Genomic DNA, 19,114 nt, shown 5'->3' with positions numbered 1-19,114 from the left:
GCTCTCTACTTCGACCATTATCAGTTATTTTGCTCCCAAATAGCAAAATTCATTTTCTACTTTAAGCATCTCATTTCCTAATCTAATTCCCCCAGCATCACCATATTTAATTCAACTACATTTCATTATCCCCGTTTTGCTTTTGTTGATGTTCATCTTATATCCTCATTTCAAGACTCTGTCCCTTCTGTTCAGCTGCTCTTACAGGTCCTTTGCTGTCTCTGACAGAATTAGAATGTCATCGGCAAACCTCAAAGTTTTTATTTCTTCTCCATGGGTTTTAATTTCTACTCTGAATTTTTCTTTTGTTCCCTTTACTGCTTGCTCAATATGTTGTTGTTGTTGTGGTCTTCAGTTCTGAGACTGGTTTGATGCAGCTCTCCATACTACTCTATCCTGTGCAAGTTTCTTCATCTCCCAGTACTTACTGCAACCTACATCCTTCTGAATCTGCTTAGTATATTCATCTCTTGGTCTCCCTCTACGATTTTTACCCTCCACGCTGCCCTCCAGTGGTAAATTTGTGATCCCTTGATGCCTCAGAACATGTCCTACCAACCGGTTCCTTCTTCTTGTCAAGTTGTGAAACAAACTCCTCTTCTCCCCAATTCTATTCAATACCTCCTCATTAGTTATTTGATCTACCCATCTAATTTTCAGCATTCTTCTGTAGCAACACATTTCAAAAGCTTCTATTCTCTTCTTGTCCAAATTATTTATCGTCCATGTTTCACTTCCATACATGGCTACACTCTATAAAAATACTTTCAGAAATGACTTCCTGACACTTAAATTAGACTCGATGTTAACAAATTTCTCTTCTTCAGAAACGCTTTCCTCTCTACTTCAACCATCATCAGTTATTTTGCTCCCCAAATAGCAAAACTCCTTTACATTTTAAGTGTCTCATTTCCGAATCCAATTCCCTCAGCATCATCACACGACTTAATTCGACTACATGCCATTATTCTCGTTTTGCTTTTGTTGGCTTTTGTTGGCTTTTGTTGATGTTCATCTTATATTCTCCTTTCAAGACACTGTCCATCCTGTTCAACTGCTCTTCCAGGTCCTTTACTGTCTCTGACAGAATTACAATGTCATCGACGAACCTCAAAGTATTTATTTCTTCTCCATGGATTTTAATACCTTCTCCAAATTTTTCAATTTTTCTTTTGTTTCCTTGACTGCTTGCTCAGTATACAGATTGAATAACATCAGGGATAGGCTACAACCCTGTCTCACTCCCTTCCCAACCACTGCTTCCCTTTCATGCCCCTCAACTCTTATAAATGCCATCTGGTTTCTGTACAAATTGTAAATAGCCTTTTGCTCCCTGCATTTTACCTCTGCCACCTTCAGAATTTGAAAGAGAGTATTCCAGTCAATATTGTCAAAAGCTCTCTCTAAGTCTACAAATGGTAGAAATGTAGGTTTGCCTTTTCTTAACCTATTTTCTAAGATAAGTCATAGGGTCAGTACTGCCTCATGTGTTCCAACATTTCTACGGAATCCAAACTGATCTTCCCCGAGGTTGGCTTCTGCCAGTTTTTCCATTTGTCTGCAAAGAATTTGTGTTAGTATTTTGAAGCCGTGGCTTATTAAACTGATAGTTTGGTAATTTTCACATCTGTCAACATCTGGTTTAATTGGGATTGGAATTATTATATTCTTTTTTAAGTCTGAGGGTATTTCGCCTGTCTCATACATCTTGCTCACTAGATGGTAGAGTTTTTTTAGGCCTGGCTCTCCCAGGGCTGTCAGTAGTTCTAATGGAATGTTGTCTACTCCCAGGGCCTTGTTTTGATTTAGGTCTTTCAGTGCTCTGTCAAACTCTTCACGCAGTATCACATCTCCTATTTCATCTTCATCTACATTCTTCAGTTTTAATCTACAGTTCATAACCAATAGATTGTGGTCAGAGTCCCCATCTGCCCCCGGAAATGTCTTACAATTTAGAACCTGGTTCCTGAATCTCTGTCTTACCATTATATAATCTATCTGAGACCTTCCGGTATCTCCAGGCTTCTTCCACGTATACAACCTTCTTTTATGATTCTTGAACCAAGTGTTAGCTATGATTGAGTTATGCTCTGTGCAAAATTCTACCAGGAAGCTTCCTCTTTCATTCCTTACTCCCATTCCATATATGAATCATTAAAATTCATCTTAGATGTGAGGGAACCACGTGTAGGAATGGACAGCTCAATTGTAAGTATCTCGGTTTCAATAACTATTCATATTTCTTAACTGAGTACTGTAGTATACCAATCCATGGCAACAAAATTATCAGTAAGTATATTTGTGGAATAGGGAATTTTATTGTTTTTAGAAAAACCCAATTTTTAAAAATTGATGTAATGAATAGGCTACAAATAGTACCTTCTACTAAATGTTTTCGAATAAATATGTGATCAATGGATGTAAACAGTAGTTTGAAATACATTTTACTATAGTAGACTACAAAAACAAGTTTGTAGGAGAAAGTAACTGAAAAGTTTGAGATGCAGAATGATACTATTGGTATCTCTCGTGCCGCTCAACCTTTCCAAGTGGCGTCATAAAATATTCTTTAAATTCCTCTCATACTGCCCGTGCATCACAAGGAGGGTATTCGAGATATCTTTGATAAATTCGTTAAACCTGTGTAGTTATAAGTAGCATCTCTCCACTCTACAAGAGTAATAACACCATTTTCTACGTCTTCTGTATCCAAACTACTTGGAGGCGAATAAATAGTTCTGGATGTTGCACTTTGCCTTAAAAAATTATGGAGACACATACAAGCATCTGTAACTATTTCAGTATTTTCAACTTTAAGTAACGATGCCTTTCTAAACACTCTAAAAACTGAGGACATTATTCCAAAAGCGTTTTGGACAATACTGTATGTTGTATGTGGGAAAGTCGGTAGGTAAATATTCTTTCCTTTGACCTTGGTAACAGCCTAGTATACAGTTTCATTATATTTGTGGTCAATGGAAAGCCCTTGTCCATTGCTAAAACATATCGTGTCAAATTTTCTCTTCCTGGAAGAGATTCTGAGGCAGGAATGTTTAATTTATTTTCTGTTAACGCTTTATGAAATGAAGTGTTCTTAAAAATTCCTCCATCTGATATGCGGCCCTGACAACCAACGTGTAGGCTACATATTGAAAGCACTAATTTGCATCTGCAATCGCCATAAGGAAGATGCATTTTTTTTTCTTTTTTTTTCTTTTTTCTAGTTAATATATTCATTTCTAGTACTGACAGGACATGTAATTTGCACATGTTTGCCATCTATGGCTTGTACACAGTGAGGGAAGTTCCACTTCACTTCGAAATTTCTGGCAACATCCTTCCATTCTTCAGTATCCTTTGGAATCTGGAAAGTAAAACATTATCATTACTTTCCCTATTTTTTCAGAATGATGACACAGAGGACACAGAAACAAAAGATGAACATGCAAGGCAGCCTTCTGAAGAAAATGAGTATCAAACACCATCTACGTCTCATGAGGAAACACGGTGAAAGCAAATTACTAAAGAACAGCTCAGAAAATGGAGAGAGATGCTCGAGCTGCGGAAACTTACCAGATTTTAAAAACAGTTAACAACGGAGATGAATGGAGTGTGAATGGAAAGTTCATCACCAATGAAATAGAAAATTTTCCCCAACAACATAAACATGTGAAGCACATAATTGGAAATGTGGTATCCAAAGCAGCATTGGAGAGGGAGGGGGGAATGAGAAGCAAACTCTCAGCATCACATCATTACCAGTTATCATATCGGAAAATAGTGCAGAAATAAGCTGTCCAGAAGCTAACTGAAAACATATAACCTGATAACGATACTGGCGAGAGTGAAGAATTAGTTCAAGTACCAGGTACATTAGAAGAGCTCCAACAATTTTTGCGATTTAAAAAATAAGTGAAATACTTTGCACCAATTATTTAATTTCGATTGTGAATTACTTCAAAATAAAAAATTACTGAAATAAAGTGAGCATTGAATGTTGTGTAATTATTCAATACTGATGAAACAGCTTCACATACTTCTGGCACTATGAGGGAAACAGCAGAATATGGTTCTTTGAACGTATAAATTAATGACTTGTATGAATCCCCAGTGGCCAAAAAATCGTAATGCGATGTCAGTCGAATTCTTGGTGAAATACTATTTTTGCATTGGTATCTTTCTTTAGAATAAGAGGAGTAGTTAACTGCAGTAAATAATTGAAATCTTCATTAAACATTCTCGTAAAATACACCATCAACTCCTAGATTTCCCAGTATACTCTTTGGTGGGCCCTCTTTAAGGGGAGACAGGTACGAGCCATCTTCCCTATGCTGGCAATGCAAATTTCCGAGGTATTCAGGTACAGTTTCTGAACAAACTATTTAACACAGAACCTTGAAACTTGGTATGCATATTTTCAGTAATAACTGCTTTAATCTATTGCAAATTCAGGCACATCGAGTTTGTAGAGACCGTTTGACATTTTTTCAAACATTCGTGTTTTTTTTTTAATTTTTTATTTTTATTTATTTTTTTTTTATTTTTTATATATATATATATATATATATATATATATATATATATATATATATATATATATATATATATATATATATATATATATATATATATATATATATATATAAAAAATTCATAATTGTTTTTGGTGTACCTCAAAAGAAATACACACACAATGCCAAATATGCATGTGTTTGTTCATTTGTTGTCTTGGAACAACTGCACAAAATTTCAATGTTCTGTGACAAACCATTCAGAAAATAATGGTACCTACAGCATAAAAAAATTAGTTTTGAGAAAACTGGGTTTATAGTTTTATTTGTATATTATTTACCATGTTCAGCATCATCTGATTTGTAGGCATCCCCCCTTCTTTTGTTATTGGCTCCTCTTCTTTTTCTCTCTTCTTTTATGCAACTAAGAGCAGCTATGTCTACTTTACGAATTCTTAAAAAATGGGCATTATGCAATGCCAGTCTAGTGTTTGCACCTATTTACCCCAAGCCTCTCCAGTACCTCAAATTTTCTTGATGTTCCATCATTAAAACACAAAATTATGTCTAATACCCCAAATTTTAAAGTTGCATGGTGTACAAAGACCGTTTTCAGTAGGCGATTCCAAACTACAGAGTTCAAACTTTCATTCAAATTTAGAGTTTTTCCATGTAAGCACTTCTTGAGTAGATCAGTACTAGCCAAGTCCCTAAATATAGGTTTTTTGCACTCATAACTGCTAGAGGTAAAGAGTGTTTGTGTTTATAATTTTCACCAGAACATAATGTCCGATTATATTTTGAAATGTAACGGCCTATTCAAAACCTATTTAAACACATAAATTTTAACCATAAACAGTAATTTGTGATATAGAGGTGTATGGAAATATGTACTTGTGAAAAAGTTATGAAGAAAACAATTACAGAATCTTAATTACACTAATGTGTAGAAGTCCATTAATTGGTAGGAACATTTTATATGAAATGAATCTTCTGTAATTAGTAAATATAACAAGTGTATTGTTAACATTTGATACCTAAGCATTTGTACACACATCAGTTTATATAGAGACTAGAATTCACTCATTTGTTTAATATATAAGAGTCAAGGTAATCATTGAAATATATCATTTGTTTTAGGATGAGAGTTTTAATTGTTAATTAATCAAATAATCATTTTAAACAATGCTGAGGATTGTTTGGGATTGTTAAGAAGGTATAAATAGTTACAGCCATGTTGGCAAAGTAAGTCAGTCTGGTTTTGGTTTTTTGAGCAATGAGCAATGAGCATGTAGCTGCTCCTTTTGTGTTGTAAGTATTGTAGGCTAGTGTAGTAATACTTTGATTTTGTTTTGAAAGTATAATACAAATGATGAAACTTAACACAAGATTAAACTAAATTAACTCTCCAGTAGTTAATTTACAGTGACCGTCAAAGTACTCAGGACGACTGCGGCAGATCATGAGTAGCTATGAACAACCCCATTATTATGAGTAGTTAAGACAGGTTCTAATTGGAGGAGGAACTGGGAACAGTGTAATTCTGTAAACTAATATTGTATTTTGTTTCAGAGTTAACCTGCTTGTTGAAATAATATTCCATTCTTTTTAGAACAGGACAGAGAAGAAAGTGAGTAACACTACAAAGGACGTAATGATACTTATGAGAAAATGCAACTTGGAGAATCACCTATAAGTAAAAAATTTATTAGAATTTTTACTCTTGGAAATTGTTTTTCATCTGCATTGTCATTATGGAGGGTAATAGAGAGGTTAACAACAATAGGGAAGTTGATGATAATGGGGAGGTTAATGGAAAATTGCACAACAGCATAGATATTACTGATAATAATGTAGTCAATCGGGACAATGAAATCAGACAGAATAGTGACCACAGCAGTGTATATTCACCATTTCATGGTGAATCAAAAGTGTCAGCCTTAGAGAGGTTAGTTCAGTTAACGGAAGAACAAAAAAGATCAACTGATGAACAGAAAACTTTTCTGGATTCAATCGATAAAATATTAGACAACCATGGAACCCAAATTCGTGTGACGAAGGAGAGTTTAGATAAATGTCGGGAAAAAGGAGATGAGAATACCAAAAATGTGTTGACTGTAGAAGGGGAAATTATTACCTTAAAACAGGAATACCAAAAATTCGAAAAGAGACTAGACTCTGTGGAAAATTTCGAAAAGTTGCTTCTGTTGAAGTGTTACAATTACAAAAGCTCAACTAAGACTTCATAAAGAAATTCACAGAAACAGACCAAAATATACAAAATTACACTAAAATTGTAAATGAGAATTTCACAGAGTTAAAAGATGATGTAGGCACTTGTTTAGTCAAAATTTCAAACTTCAAATCTAAATTTCAAGAAATTGAAGATTCTGTTGCTGTGAAATCTTTCTGTAGTTACAGTTCATTGTGGAACAATGTTAACATAAAAACATTTTCAGGAGAGGGCAATATATATCCAGTTGATTTCATGTACCAGATAATACAATTTCAATGATAAAATGAGCGATAATTTGAAAATTAAATTTTTTAAAAACTGTTTAGGTGGGGAAGCTTTGTCATGGGTGAACCAAACAATCAAACCCGGAATGTTGTTTAATGAGGTAGAACGAGCTTTCATGAACAAATTCTGGTCAGAAACTTAACAAACCAGAATTAAGTCAGAATTTTTGAATGCGCCAAATTTCAAACCGGGTAGTGGGTACATGAAAACCTTTTGTTAACAACATTTAAGAACTTTAGTACATCTTAATCCACATGATGAAATGATCCAAATAGACGCATTAAAACGTAGATTGTCAAACGGGGCACAGTGGAGTCTTGTCTAAGGACCTGATGATACAATTGAACAATTTATAGATATATACATAAATTGGATTTAGCATGGGAGAGAAATGACAGATGTAATGACAGACCTGATGATATCAGGAATAACAATAACAGAGATTTCAATGATCGTTTTAATAGCAGATTCAGAAATGATGACAGAAGAAATGGGGAGAGGAATGATACGCAGAGACCTGAGAGCAGGAATTTCAAACCAAGAAATAGGCAGTGGGGGCAAAATCAGGGAAACAATAGTAACAATTCTGAAAACAGAAGAAGTGGTTCAGTAAACTAAGACCTGCCTCTTTCGGAGCCTGGCAAAATGGGGCAAATAGACATGGGAATTACAATCAGGCACATCATTGTAATTTCGGAAGGGAAAGGGGCAGAACAAATAGAATGTACCAAAATTTTGTACCCAGAATACAACCCAAAGTGAGAAGAATGAATTTTTATAGGGAATTTTGGGGAAATTTTTTATCTGAAACAAATATGAACAAAAAAGTAAAAAATATGAATTTGAATTAGAAGAAAACACTTTGTCAAATTTCTTTAACAGTAGTAATGCAGTAGTAGCTGTTGATAATGATGAGACCAGATCTGATGAGTATGGTTTAGTGAGAATGTTGAAAGTTGTGAAATGAGTGAAAATGCGGATACTGGTGCTGTATGTGTGGAAGCTGATGTTCATGTGCTTGACAATGGAAGTGAGAACAACAGAGTAATTCCAGATGATATTGCAGTAGATAATAGACAGGAAAATGGGGATGTGGTGGAACAAAGTGTTGAGGTTGTTGAAGAAGTGTGTGACAAGAGAAATGAGTTTGGTACTGAAAATAATATTAAGTGTAATGGTGATGTTACTAATGAGAATGTGTCAGATGATGATGATAATGATGTTGATGATGATATGTTACTTACAGAATTGGATGGGATAGTATATGTAGAAGTTAAAGTTGATGATTTGATGCTGAATGATTCTGGAATTTCTGGTGTGTGTTCGAGTAATGAGTTAGAAACCAGTAGAGCAGTGCCTAATAGATTAGTGTTACCAGTTGACGTTAGTGATGTTGTGTCTGAATGTGTTTGTGAAAATGGAAAAGAAGATCTGGTTAGTGATAGAGTACTAAGTGTTGTCTATGGCTACAGTATCAAATCTCAGTATGGTGATAAAAAGTGCAAGGTCTTAAGCGAAATTTGTCAAAGTGTGTTCTCAGATGATAAAATTGCCATGAAAAATATGGAACAGTCTCCTGGTGGTAATATGATTAGTAAATGTGTAGAATCTGTGGTAAAAGGTAGTGATTGTGATACAGTGGTGAAAATAGTTGGTGACTATGGTGACAGATGTAACCATAGTGGCCAAAAGTTGGAAACCATAAATGAAATTTGTCAAAATGTGGATTTAGGAAAGGAAAGTTGTTTTGTACATCTAATAGTAACTCAATTAGTGAATGTGTACAAGCAGTGAAGGAAGGGAGTGTGTGTGTTGAAATCAGTATCTTGCAGACAGATTTGAGGGAGCTTTGCAAAAACAATTACCTTGTACCACAAAAGCGAATAAACAACCAGCAAATAGTAAACTCGTGTTGAACAATGTACACTCTATGCCACACAGACAAACCCATGTTGTACTCCTTGTCATGCCATGCTATGAATATTCTGACCCAGTAATAATGAAAGTACTAATTGAAAGAAAATTACAACTCATAAAAAGCTCAATTAATGTCCACTGCTTTTTGTAAATGCAAACACTGACAAGTGAGAAATTGGATAACTTAACACATTTGAAGCTAATACTATAAAATATATTTTTGTAGTTTATATTCATATTTCTTTTATGTGTGAATATTTGCATATTTTTACCTATATTTTGTTTATTCATAGAATGGGGGTTGAAAAGGGTATATTTGAATGTTTGTGTATGCTTTTACCTGGCATAGATTGGGTGTTATTTGATATTTATAGAGTACCATTTGTGCTTGTTGTTATTTGGACTCGGGAATGTTACACAGCTGAAATCGTGCACACAACCTTAATCACCCATTTAGCATCATGATATTTGTTCTTTGATATTTGACATACCATTGAAAATTTATTCATTATGCATCTTACTTTAGCAAACTCTATGGTGAGTACTTTAACTTAGTGAAAGTGAAATAACCAATAAGAGGAAATTTATGAACATCCTCTCAGAAGCATGTTTTCAGTAGTTTTGTGGTGAAATTTAACAGGTAGGGGATCTGTGGTACTTTCATAGATAGATACACCATGTAGCATATAGCGCTTTGCCCCAGCCAGTGACTCCATATTTATTTTCTGGAATCACTCCCCTTTTACTATCATATCTCATTAGTAAGAGCAATTAGGATCCTTCTGCTATCCTAGAGTATACAGTGTGCAACATGTAAGACACAAGACTATATCTTGACCAGGCACTTAACTCAAGAGTATGGAAGAACTAAACAACGCTAATTTCAATTTCTTTTTTAGCAACCTGTATTTTCAAAATGATATCCACTTTTCCTATTAAGATTCATCATGTAGTGATTTGACACTGTGTACCAGTAAAATATGAACTGAATAATTTAGCGTGTTGTCATTCAGTGAGAAAGAACAGGATTTATTACATGAAACTCACAATGAAAAAGCAGATGATGTGACTGACTGTTTATGTGATATGGATATTAAATATATGACAGATGATGTTCAACAATATTGTGTGATTCTATCAATGGTTTGAATTCTGATGCAACATGTAGTGACAAGCATAGCAATTGTGTGAGGACAGTAAGAACAGATGCTATTTCAAATGATGACAACCTCAAATCATTCTAACGTAATTTTCCTCAGGAGGTTGCAAGCTCTTTTTGCAATTTGGGGGTGGTGAATCAGAAGGCTCTGAGCTGGTGTGACTCTTTCCTTTTCAAGTCACATCCTTTCTTACTTTTCTGTACAAACTCACCCTCTTCCATTATCTGAGTCGGACAAATAGTTAGAGACTGGATGCCAAAAGGTATTTTATACTAAGCAAGCTGCCTTTTTCTGGTTATCTGGATACAAGTACAAACTTTGGACAGGTTTAATAATGTGTGGTTTAATAATGCAACATATGTATGAATTTTGAGGAGAGCTGGTGTATAGTGACATTCTATCACTTTACAACTGAGATGTGATTACAATTAGGCCAGACTGTTTGTAGCCTTATATATGTATTCTCATTTGGTTTGACCTGTTACTATACCTATTATGTGAAAGTGTCACTGCATAGATGCTGATTTACTATCAAGTATGAAAATACTTTACGTCATAATCTTGTCCTTAACATGTATTAGATCTACTGTGTAATTGGAAAAGGAAGAATTGTCAGAAAAAAATTTGTTATGTTTAAATTACTAGAATGGCTCTGTCTGTGGAGCATAAAGAAAATGAAATTTTATGTTGGAGGTAGTTATTGGGACAGAAGTGTTCTGATTCCCAGGATTTAAGACTCACACAATTTTTTTTTTCATGTAATTTCCTACCACTTCAATGACAAACCATTGGTAGTCATATTTAATTATCCTTTTGCCATCCTAGTACAATAAAATAGGGATAATGTTTGCTAAGTACAATAAAATAGGGATAATGTTTGTTACATGTCTGGTTTCTGTATAAGTCATGGTATCTCCTTAGTATAGATACGAGGTGTTCTTTGTCACAATGTCTACACAAATCTGAACTGTTCAATATTGCTGTACGTTACAGCAAGTCAATGCTTTTCAGTATATACAAATGTTAGCTTACAATCTGATTCTTAATGAAAACTGGTTAAATTTCTCCAATTTCTTATTGAAAATACTCTGATGACCACTAATGATCCATGTGTAATGAGTAGCAGAGCAAAAACTAAAGATTGAGGATTTCTATTCATGTTATAGTTATGGTTCTTGCAGACATCTACTTTCAATTGAAGACTAGTTGATTCATTAATATGTAACTGATGAGAAAATATACATTTATCATACCTTTAGAGTGGCTGTCTACCGTATCTTCTATCGTCATCGGCGTTGTCGTTGTTACACGCCACCAAGAGTAAAGGCGTGTCGATCTTAGAGCATGAGATATGATGACCTTAAGCCATTGACAACACACAATGGTCATGGTAGCACCTGATTCCAGAATAGCTGCAGTAGTTAGGATCTACGAACAATCCCCTCTTGACCAGGTCCCCAAAACGTAACTCGTAACGAGATCCCTTTAAAGCAAATTGTCATAACGATTGTCTATAAAGGCTTCGTACAATGAGAAGAAATGTTACATTTTATGGAATAATAACAGATATGACCAAACTGTCTTGTCTCTTCTGTTTTATTTAACATAACTTCGTTCACAGTTTCATTTCACATTCACCACTCACTCACCGAAACCCTTTGATGAGCAGTTTTGGTTGCTTGACACCAACAGTCAATGATAATGATACAGCTTTTCTCCTTTTTATAAATTGAAGTCCACTCTCTGCAATGTAATTTTAAAAAACCGGTCTCAATACCACGTCCCTCGTGAGATGCGAATAGACTTATCCCGGAATTGACCGCCCTGCAGGTGTACTCAATTTAATGACCACACTTCGCTATCCGCGATTTCGTGTACCTAAATGTCCATTTGTTAGTCTGATTGTACACCGTAGCTATTTAAAACTTGCCCCTATATTTTTCACAACACACAATTAGCACTTCTTTACTTGTTTTTTTTTTCAAGAGTAAACGGGAAAAAAAAAGACGCCGTATCATCGGCTTCGTTGATATAAATCAAAACACCTTAATATGCCCAATTTTACCTCTTCTTATAGGATCAGCTACCTTATTCATTAATTTACTACATATTATTTCCAATAACACTAAACAGGTATCGCCGTTATATTTTAATTGTATTCAAAAGCATGTTATTATTATTATGACCGACCAAATTGTAACAAATCGTGCGGCGTGCGTTTTTAACGATAACTTTACACTATTCAAGTTCCGTTACATCTATCTTGACTCATAATGTTACACGGTCCCCCAGACTGTGATGTCTTGAAGAGGGATCCAGACAGAACAGGCTTATTTTTTTGTGTACTGTGACAGGAGAGTGTATTTGCTTCGGCGAATACGCTCACTCTCAGATTCACTCAACAAGTCAGTACATACATTCTACAATATTTAAGTTGAGTTAATGGGCCTAGACAAAATGCCCTTAACTAAATTCCACATTTGTTTATAGGTTGTCTTAGAAACACTTCGCACTAATCACTTCATATTCACCCACATTTTTTTCTTGGATGAAGCCCTCAGTTCTTCAACTGACTGTGCAAGGCAGGGATCACAGCCGGGTTCAACAATTGGCATCCTAGGTCAAAACCCTTATCAGGCCACTTGTTTAACCAGAGAGGATTTGGTCCTTGTCTTTTCCTCTTAATTCCACTTTTAAATCATCCATCCTCACTGTTCGGTGAGAGGATAAATCGTATTTCAGCATCGTCATTGTTGCTGATACCAAGAACGTATCTCATGGAAATCATCGGTACATTCTTTAATTTGCTTTGTAAGTTAGTATAAGTATGTATTTATCCATTGGTGCTTTTATTTAGTCCACTGAGTGTAGTCTTGGTATCATTCAGTGTTTCTTGAATCTATATTTTGCTCATTATTGATAATACTTCTTCAGGTCTATGTGAGGGAACAAGCCTTTAATTACATCAGTATCACAATCTGCCAGGAGGTAGCTCCCTTCATGAGGTATTTTCATTATTTTGTATGGACCTGTACATAAATATTGCCATTTCTTGTTCAGTCTTTTCCTGGTTGATGCTTTTGGGTGATTTCTCAATAAAATTTCTTCCTCTACATCATATGTGACTACTTTCTTCACATTTTTATCGAAATGGGTTTTTCTCAATTGTGCTTGATGCTTCAGGTTTTTGTAGACCTTCTTCACCATATCTTCTTTCTTGGTAATATTTTGTTCTATTGCAGGTAATTTATTCATTCATTCTGGCACTTTCACCAAGTACTATTTGGTTAGGTGAATAACCTGTCGATAAGTGTGGTAAGTCATTATACACTTTCTCAAATTCATAAATCCAATCGATCCATTTATAATGTTGTTTGGGTATGTACGTCCATAAAAATCGGTTCAACTCTCGGAAGATTCTCTCAACTGGATTTCCACAAGAGTAAAATCTTGAGATGTGAATGTGCTGGATTCCTTGTTCTTTCATATTGTCTCTCCATACTTTGCTTGTATAATAAGCAGCGTTGTCTGTCAAGACCATTATAGGTTTGCCGAGCTCAGTTATATAGTTGTTGATAAATTTGCGTAACATGGGTCGAATGTGGAGATTTTTCAAAGGATATAATTTCACATATTTTGAAAAGAGATCATAGAAAGCCAATACATATTTGAACCGTCCACGTGTCATGGGACATGGCCCACAGACATCACATGACACCAACATTAAAGGTTGTTGTGGGATGATCAGATGTAATTCTATCTTCCGACAATAGTTCATGGGTTTTGCCTTCTGACATATTTTGCACTTCTTAAGAATATTTGTAGCTAGACGTCCCAAATTTGGATGACAGCAGTATTGTGCTATTTTGGCTGTACATTTAGCGGCACCAAAATGACCCCAATTCACGTGAGTGTACCATACTAGTGATTCTAAATATTTATTTGGAACACAAACTTCCCAAACATAATGAGATTTTCACTCTGTAGCGGAGTGTACGCTGATATGAAACTTCCTGGCAGATTAAAACTGTGTGCCCGACCGAGATTCGAACTCGGGACCTTTGCCTTTCGCGAGCAGGTGCTCTACCATCTGAGCTACCGACGCACGACTCACGCCCGGTACTCACAGCTTTACTTCTGCCAGTATCTCGTCTCCTACCTTCCAAACTTTACAGAAGCTCTCCTGCGAACCTTGCAGAACTAGCACTCCTGAAAGAAAGGATATAGCGGAGACATGGCTTAGTCACAGCCTGGGGGATGTTTCCAGAATGAGATTTTCACTCTGTAGCGGAGTGTACGCTGATATGAAACTTCCTGGCAGATTAAAACTGTGTGCCCGACCGAGATTCGAACTCGGGACCTTTGCCTTTAGCGGGCAGGTGCTCTACCATCTGAGCTACCGACGCACGACTCACGCCCGGTACTCACAGCTTTACTTCTGCCAGTATCTCGTCTCCTACCTTCCAAACTTTACAGAAGCTCTCCTGCTGTGGCTAAGCCATGTCTCCGCTATATCCTTTCTTTCAGGAGTGCTAGTTCTGCAAGGTTCGCAGGAGAGCTTCTGTAAAGTTTGGAAGGTAGGAGACGAGATACTGGCAGAAGTAAAGCTGTGAGTACCGGGCGTGAGTCGTGCGTCGGTAGCTCAGATGGTAGAGCACCTGCCCGCGAAAGGCAAAGGTCCCGAGTTCGAATCTCGGTCGGGCACACAGTTTTAATCTGCCAGGAAGTTCCCAAACATCTTCTTCATCCTTCCTCCGATAAAATATTCCAGATTTTAATTGATACTGTTCTTGAGAGTGGCTTAGCGTTTTGCTTTCAACAGCACATAGAATGGCTTTCCACAACTTATCATCTTCTTGCAGTTGTGTAAGGCTTTGACAAACTGTGAGATCTGCCTCTCACAATATTGCCTCGATAAATTCATGACTTTAAAGTCAATAGTCCGTTCTTCACACTCTCTCTTTTCGGTAGTCTTGAAAGAGCATCAGCTATGATGTTATATTTCCCTCTGATGTATTTGAGCGTAATATCATATTCTTGCAGTAGCAAGGCCCACCGGGTTAAACGTGAATGGAACATCATTCCCGTTAAAATAAAAGATAAAGCTTTGTGGTCGCAGAATACAATGATCTTCTTTCCATATACAAAATACCGAATCTTTCTAAGGGACCAGACCACAGCCAGTACTTCCAATTCAGTAGTACAATACACATGTTCACAGCTAGAGACTGTTCTGCTGGCAAACCCAATTATTTTGAAGGTACTGATATCTTCTGGATTGTCCATCTGGAAAAGAGTGGCACCCAATCCTGTTTTAGAAACATCCGCAGCAATATAAAAATCTTGATCAAGTCTCGGATGATGTAACAGTGGAGCATTAGTCAAAGCATTGCGGATGTTATCAAAAGCTTGCGTGCATTCGAAATTCCACTCCCACATGACATTTTTTTCTTAACAGCCATAACAAACAGTCTTGGCTTCCTAACTGATTGGGTAAAAATCGTCGAAAAAATGAAATTAAGCCGATAAATGACTTTAATTCCGTTCTATTCTTTGGACAAGCACATCTGTTAATTGCTTCCATCTTTTTAGGATTTGGTTTTATTCCTTCAGGAGTAATTATTTGTCCAAGAAATTTCAATTGGTTATGAGCAAACTTGGATTTGCTCAAATTTACAGTAACTCCGTATTCCAAAAATTTTGCAAAAACTCTTCTTAATAAGTCCAAATGTTCCTCCCAAGTTTCAGAAGCAATTAGCAAATCATCCACATATAAAGTAACTTCATTCAAAAGGTCTCTGCCCAGTATGGTATCTAATGCCGATATGAAAACACCACTGCCTATTTTCAACCCAAATGGCATGACGGTAAACTGATAACTTTGGTCCAGAAAAACGAATGCAGTATATTTTCGAGATTCTTTCGATATTCTAGTTTGCCAATATGAACTGCACATATCCAAAGAAGTTAAGAAGTGGGCACCATAAAACTTTTGTACTAACTCTTCTAGGTTCTCCGGTCGTGTTTGTACAGGTATAATGATCTTATTGATCTCTCTGGCATCCAACACCAATCTGATGTCACCATTGGGTTTAACTACCGCCACAAGAGGGTTACAATATTCAAAATCTGAGGGCTCAATAATACCCTATTCTAACATTTTATTGATTTCCTTTCTGACTACTTCTTTCTTTGTCCATGGGATAGAATAGGAAGTATGATAAAAGGGTTTATGTGCATATGTCTTTATATGGTATTCAAAGTCTTTTATTATACCAGGACATTTACGAAAAATCGACTGATATGCTTCCAACAAGTAGTACAATTTGTCCCTTTGGATAACAGATAAATATTCTGATTCTAACATCTTTTCCTGCAATGACATTTTATCCATCATTTCTTCAGAACATTCAATAAGGCAGATATCATACACATTTTCATCATCAATACTGACATATTTTACCATTAGATTCATACACAACTGATTTGGAACTACTCGGCCCTTTCTCAGGGTGGCTGTGAAAACATTACCATTGGGATTAAATATACATTCACCTTTCTCTAAATTAATGATTGCACCGGTCTCACATAAAAAATCCAAACCCCAGATACATGGTACTGTCATTTTAGGAACAACCAGGAATGTACTTTCTATTTGAGCCCCCGGTATTGTAACGTCGACAGGTACCTGTTTCACAACTTTTTGCATTTTTGCGCTGAATGCGCCAGACACGATACATCCTGTGATAGGAAAAGTGGACATTTTTACCCCTCGGCCTATCTCTTTTAAACAGTCCAGCGTCATGACACTAATAGTCGCTCCAGTATCAATTAATATTTCAACATCAACATTATTTATAATTGATGGAATTATTGCCTGTAAAATTTGTCTGCATTTATTAGAAACTTCAGGTTTTTCTTCAATTAATTCATTCCTTATATCCTGATCATTATTGTACCTTAATACTCCCAGTTCAAATTGATGCCTGCCTTCCTTCTCCTTTCCAGTCATCCTAGGAAGGCATTTGGTGACTGGTATTAGTTTAATCTATCTTGCTGAGTCATCAGTGGGGGTTCATGAACTTCCAAATTCCGTACAGTATGATCCGAGTTATGGTATTCACCCCGACGCACATTGGAGGCTCCTTCACCCATTGGTATAACTTCTTGTGCTGGATGAGGACTCGAGGTATTTGTTCCATCCTGCCGATGAACATTATGCTTCGAATTATCTTCCCAAGGTCGAATACAATTTGGTTCATCACTTGGGTACCTGTTACTCTTATTAATATCACTACTATGCACATTCGCGTCACCATATCGATGTTTACCTCTAGCACAGTAAGTATCTCTTCTATATTTATTATAATCATTGTCTTTATTGCAACCATAGGACGAAGATTGTCCACACTCCTGTGATGCGGGTTTGACCTGGTTTTCGGTATTATTATTATCATACATTAAATTATTATTATAATTATTCGTATTACTATGAGTGTGAGTCGACATTTGATTACTACTCATTTGTCTTGTGTCTTCCATAATCCTATCTATAGAGTCAATCACTGACAAGAATTGTTCTACATCATGGTCAGGAACATTTATTAACTTTTCACGTATATTTATGGGGAACCTTCCCTTCAAAATTCTGATCACTTCCTTGTGAGAAATCGGATCACTCCAATAACGTGTCTTATTTATGTACTTTTCAAAATATTGCCTTAAAATACTCCTTTTACTGTTAAAATGCTCAGGTTGATAATCCTCTTTTCTTAATTTATCTTGTTTACTTGACGACCAGTATTTAGCCAAAAAAAGATGTTCAAACTCAGCGCAAGTATGGCAACTTTCACTTACTTCGGCGGCCCATAATGTGGCTTCTCCAGTAATTTTGGATACTATAAATTGAATTCGGTCGTGTTCAGACCAGCTACGTAGAAATATTCTTTTGAAATTAATGATAAAGATTTTCAGATGCAGGTTGTTCTTTTAAAAATGCTGTTCTCCACCTTTAAGGAAGACAAATATCCTCGCTGACCAAAAGAATCATCATCTTTACCAACCGAATCATCAACTTCCCAATGCAAATATTCACCACAATTGTACTTCATATTATCACATGTTCAGTTGTTTTTTGACCTATTCTCTGAACGTTCGTCCTCTGTCAACAAATTTTGTGATGACTTTAGTTCTAACTCCGCCAATTTATGATTGGTTTCCTTTTGCCATTTAGGTAACTCTTCAACTATTTTGTCTTTTATTTTCTGAATTTCGCTAGTGAAGAGCTTAATTAATTCATCATTTCTACTTAGCTGCTCATTGATATTTCCATTTGGCTGGGATCCAATAGTAGTCTTAACCTTGTCTACAATTTCATTTCCTTTTTTTTCTATCCATTCAGATAGATCTTCATCAAGTCTTTTAGTTTGATCTTTTTTTTTTTATCCCCTTACGAGCATCAGACTCAAACTCGACTATTTGTTTCGAAAGCTCTTCTATCTGTGCGCTAGCATTGAAACAGCTGCTTTCACACTTAACCATTCTATTGGACAGGCCATCATAGCTCTTCGAAACTACCTCATATTTCTTTTCTACGTCATGAAGTTTTCCCATTAAATTATTATATTGCCTTTCTAAGGTGTTAGAAAACTCTACATCTAGTTCTCCAAATTTCGCATTTAATTGAGTCTCCCAGTCCGCCTTTAAATCTTTCTTGGTATTTTTCAGATTATAATCAAAGGTGTTCAGTTTGCTTTCCAAAGAATCCATTTTAACTTCTAATGAACCAAATTTGGCCTCAAATTTTTCATTTAACTTTTGATTGTCCTCTTTTTATTGCTTATTATCTTTTTCTAGTGAACCAAGTCTTCCATTCATTACACCCATTTGAGTCTATATTGATACCAGCATATCAAACATTTTTTGATTAATATTTCCATTTTGAGGATCAACTTGCTGATCTACTTCCAAAACCTCAAGATCTTTATGTTCTCCCACGCTGATTA

This window comes from Schistocerca serialis, chromosome 7 (assembly GCF_023864345.2).
Source record: "Schistocerca serialis cubense isolate TAMUIC-IGC-003099 chromosome 7, iqSchSeri2.2, whole genome shotgun sequence".
NCBI lineage: Eukaryota > Metazoa > Arthropoda > Insecta > Orthoptera > Acrididae > Schistocerca > Schistocerca serialis.
This window is presented reverse-complemented; position numbering follows the sequence as displayed.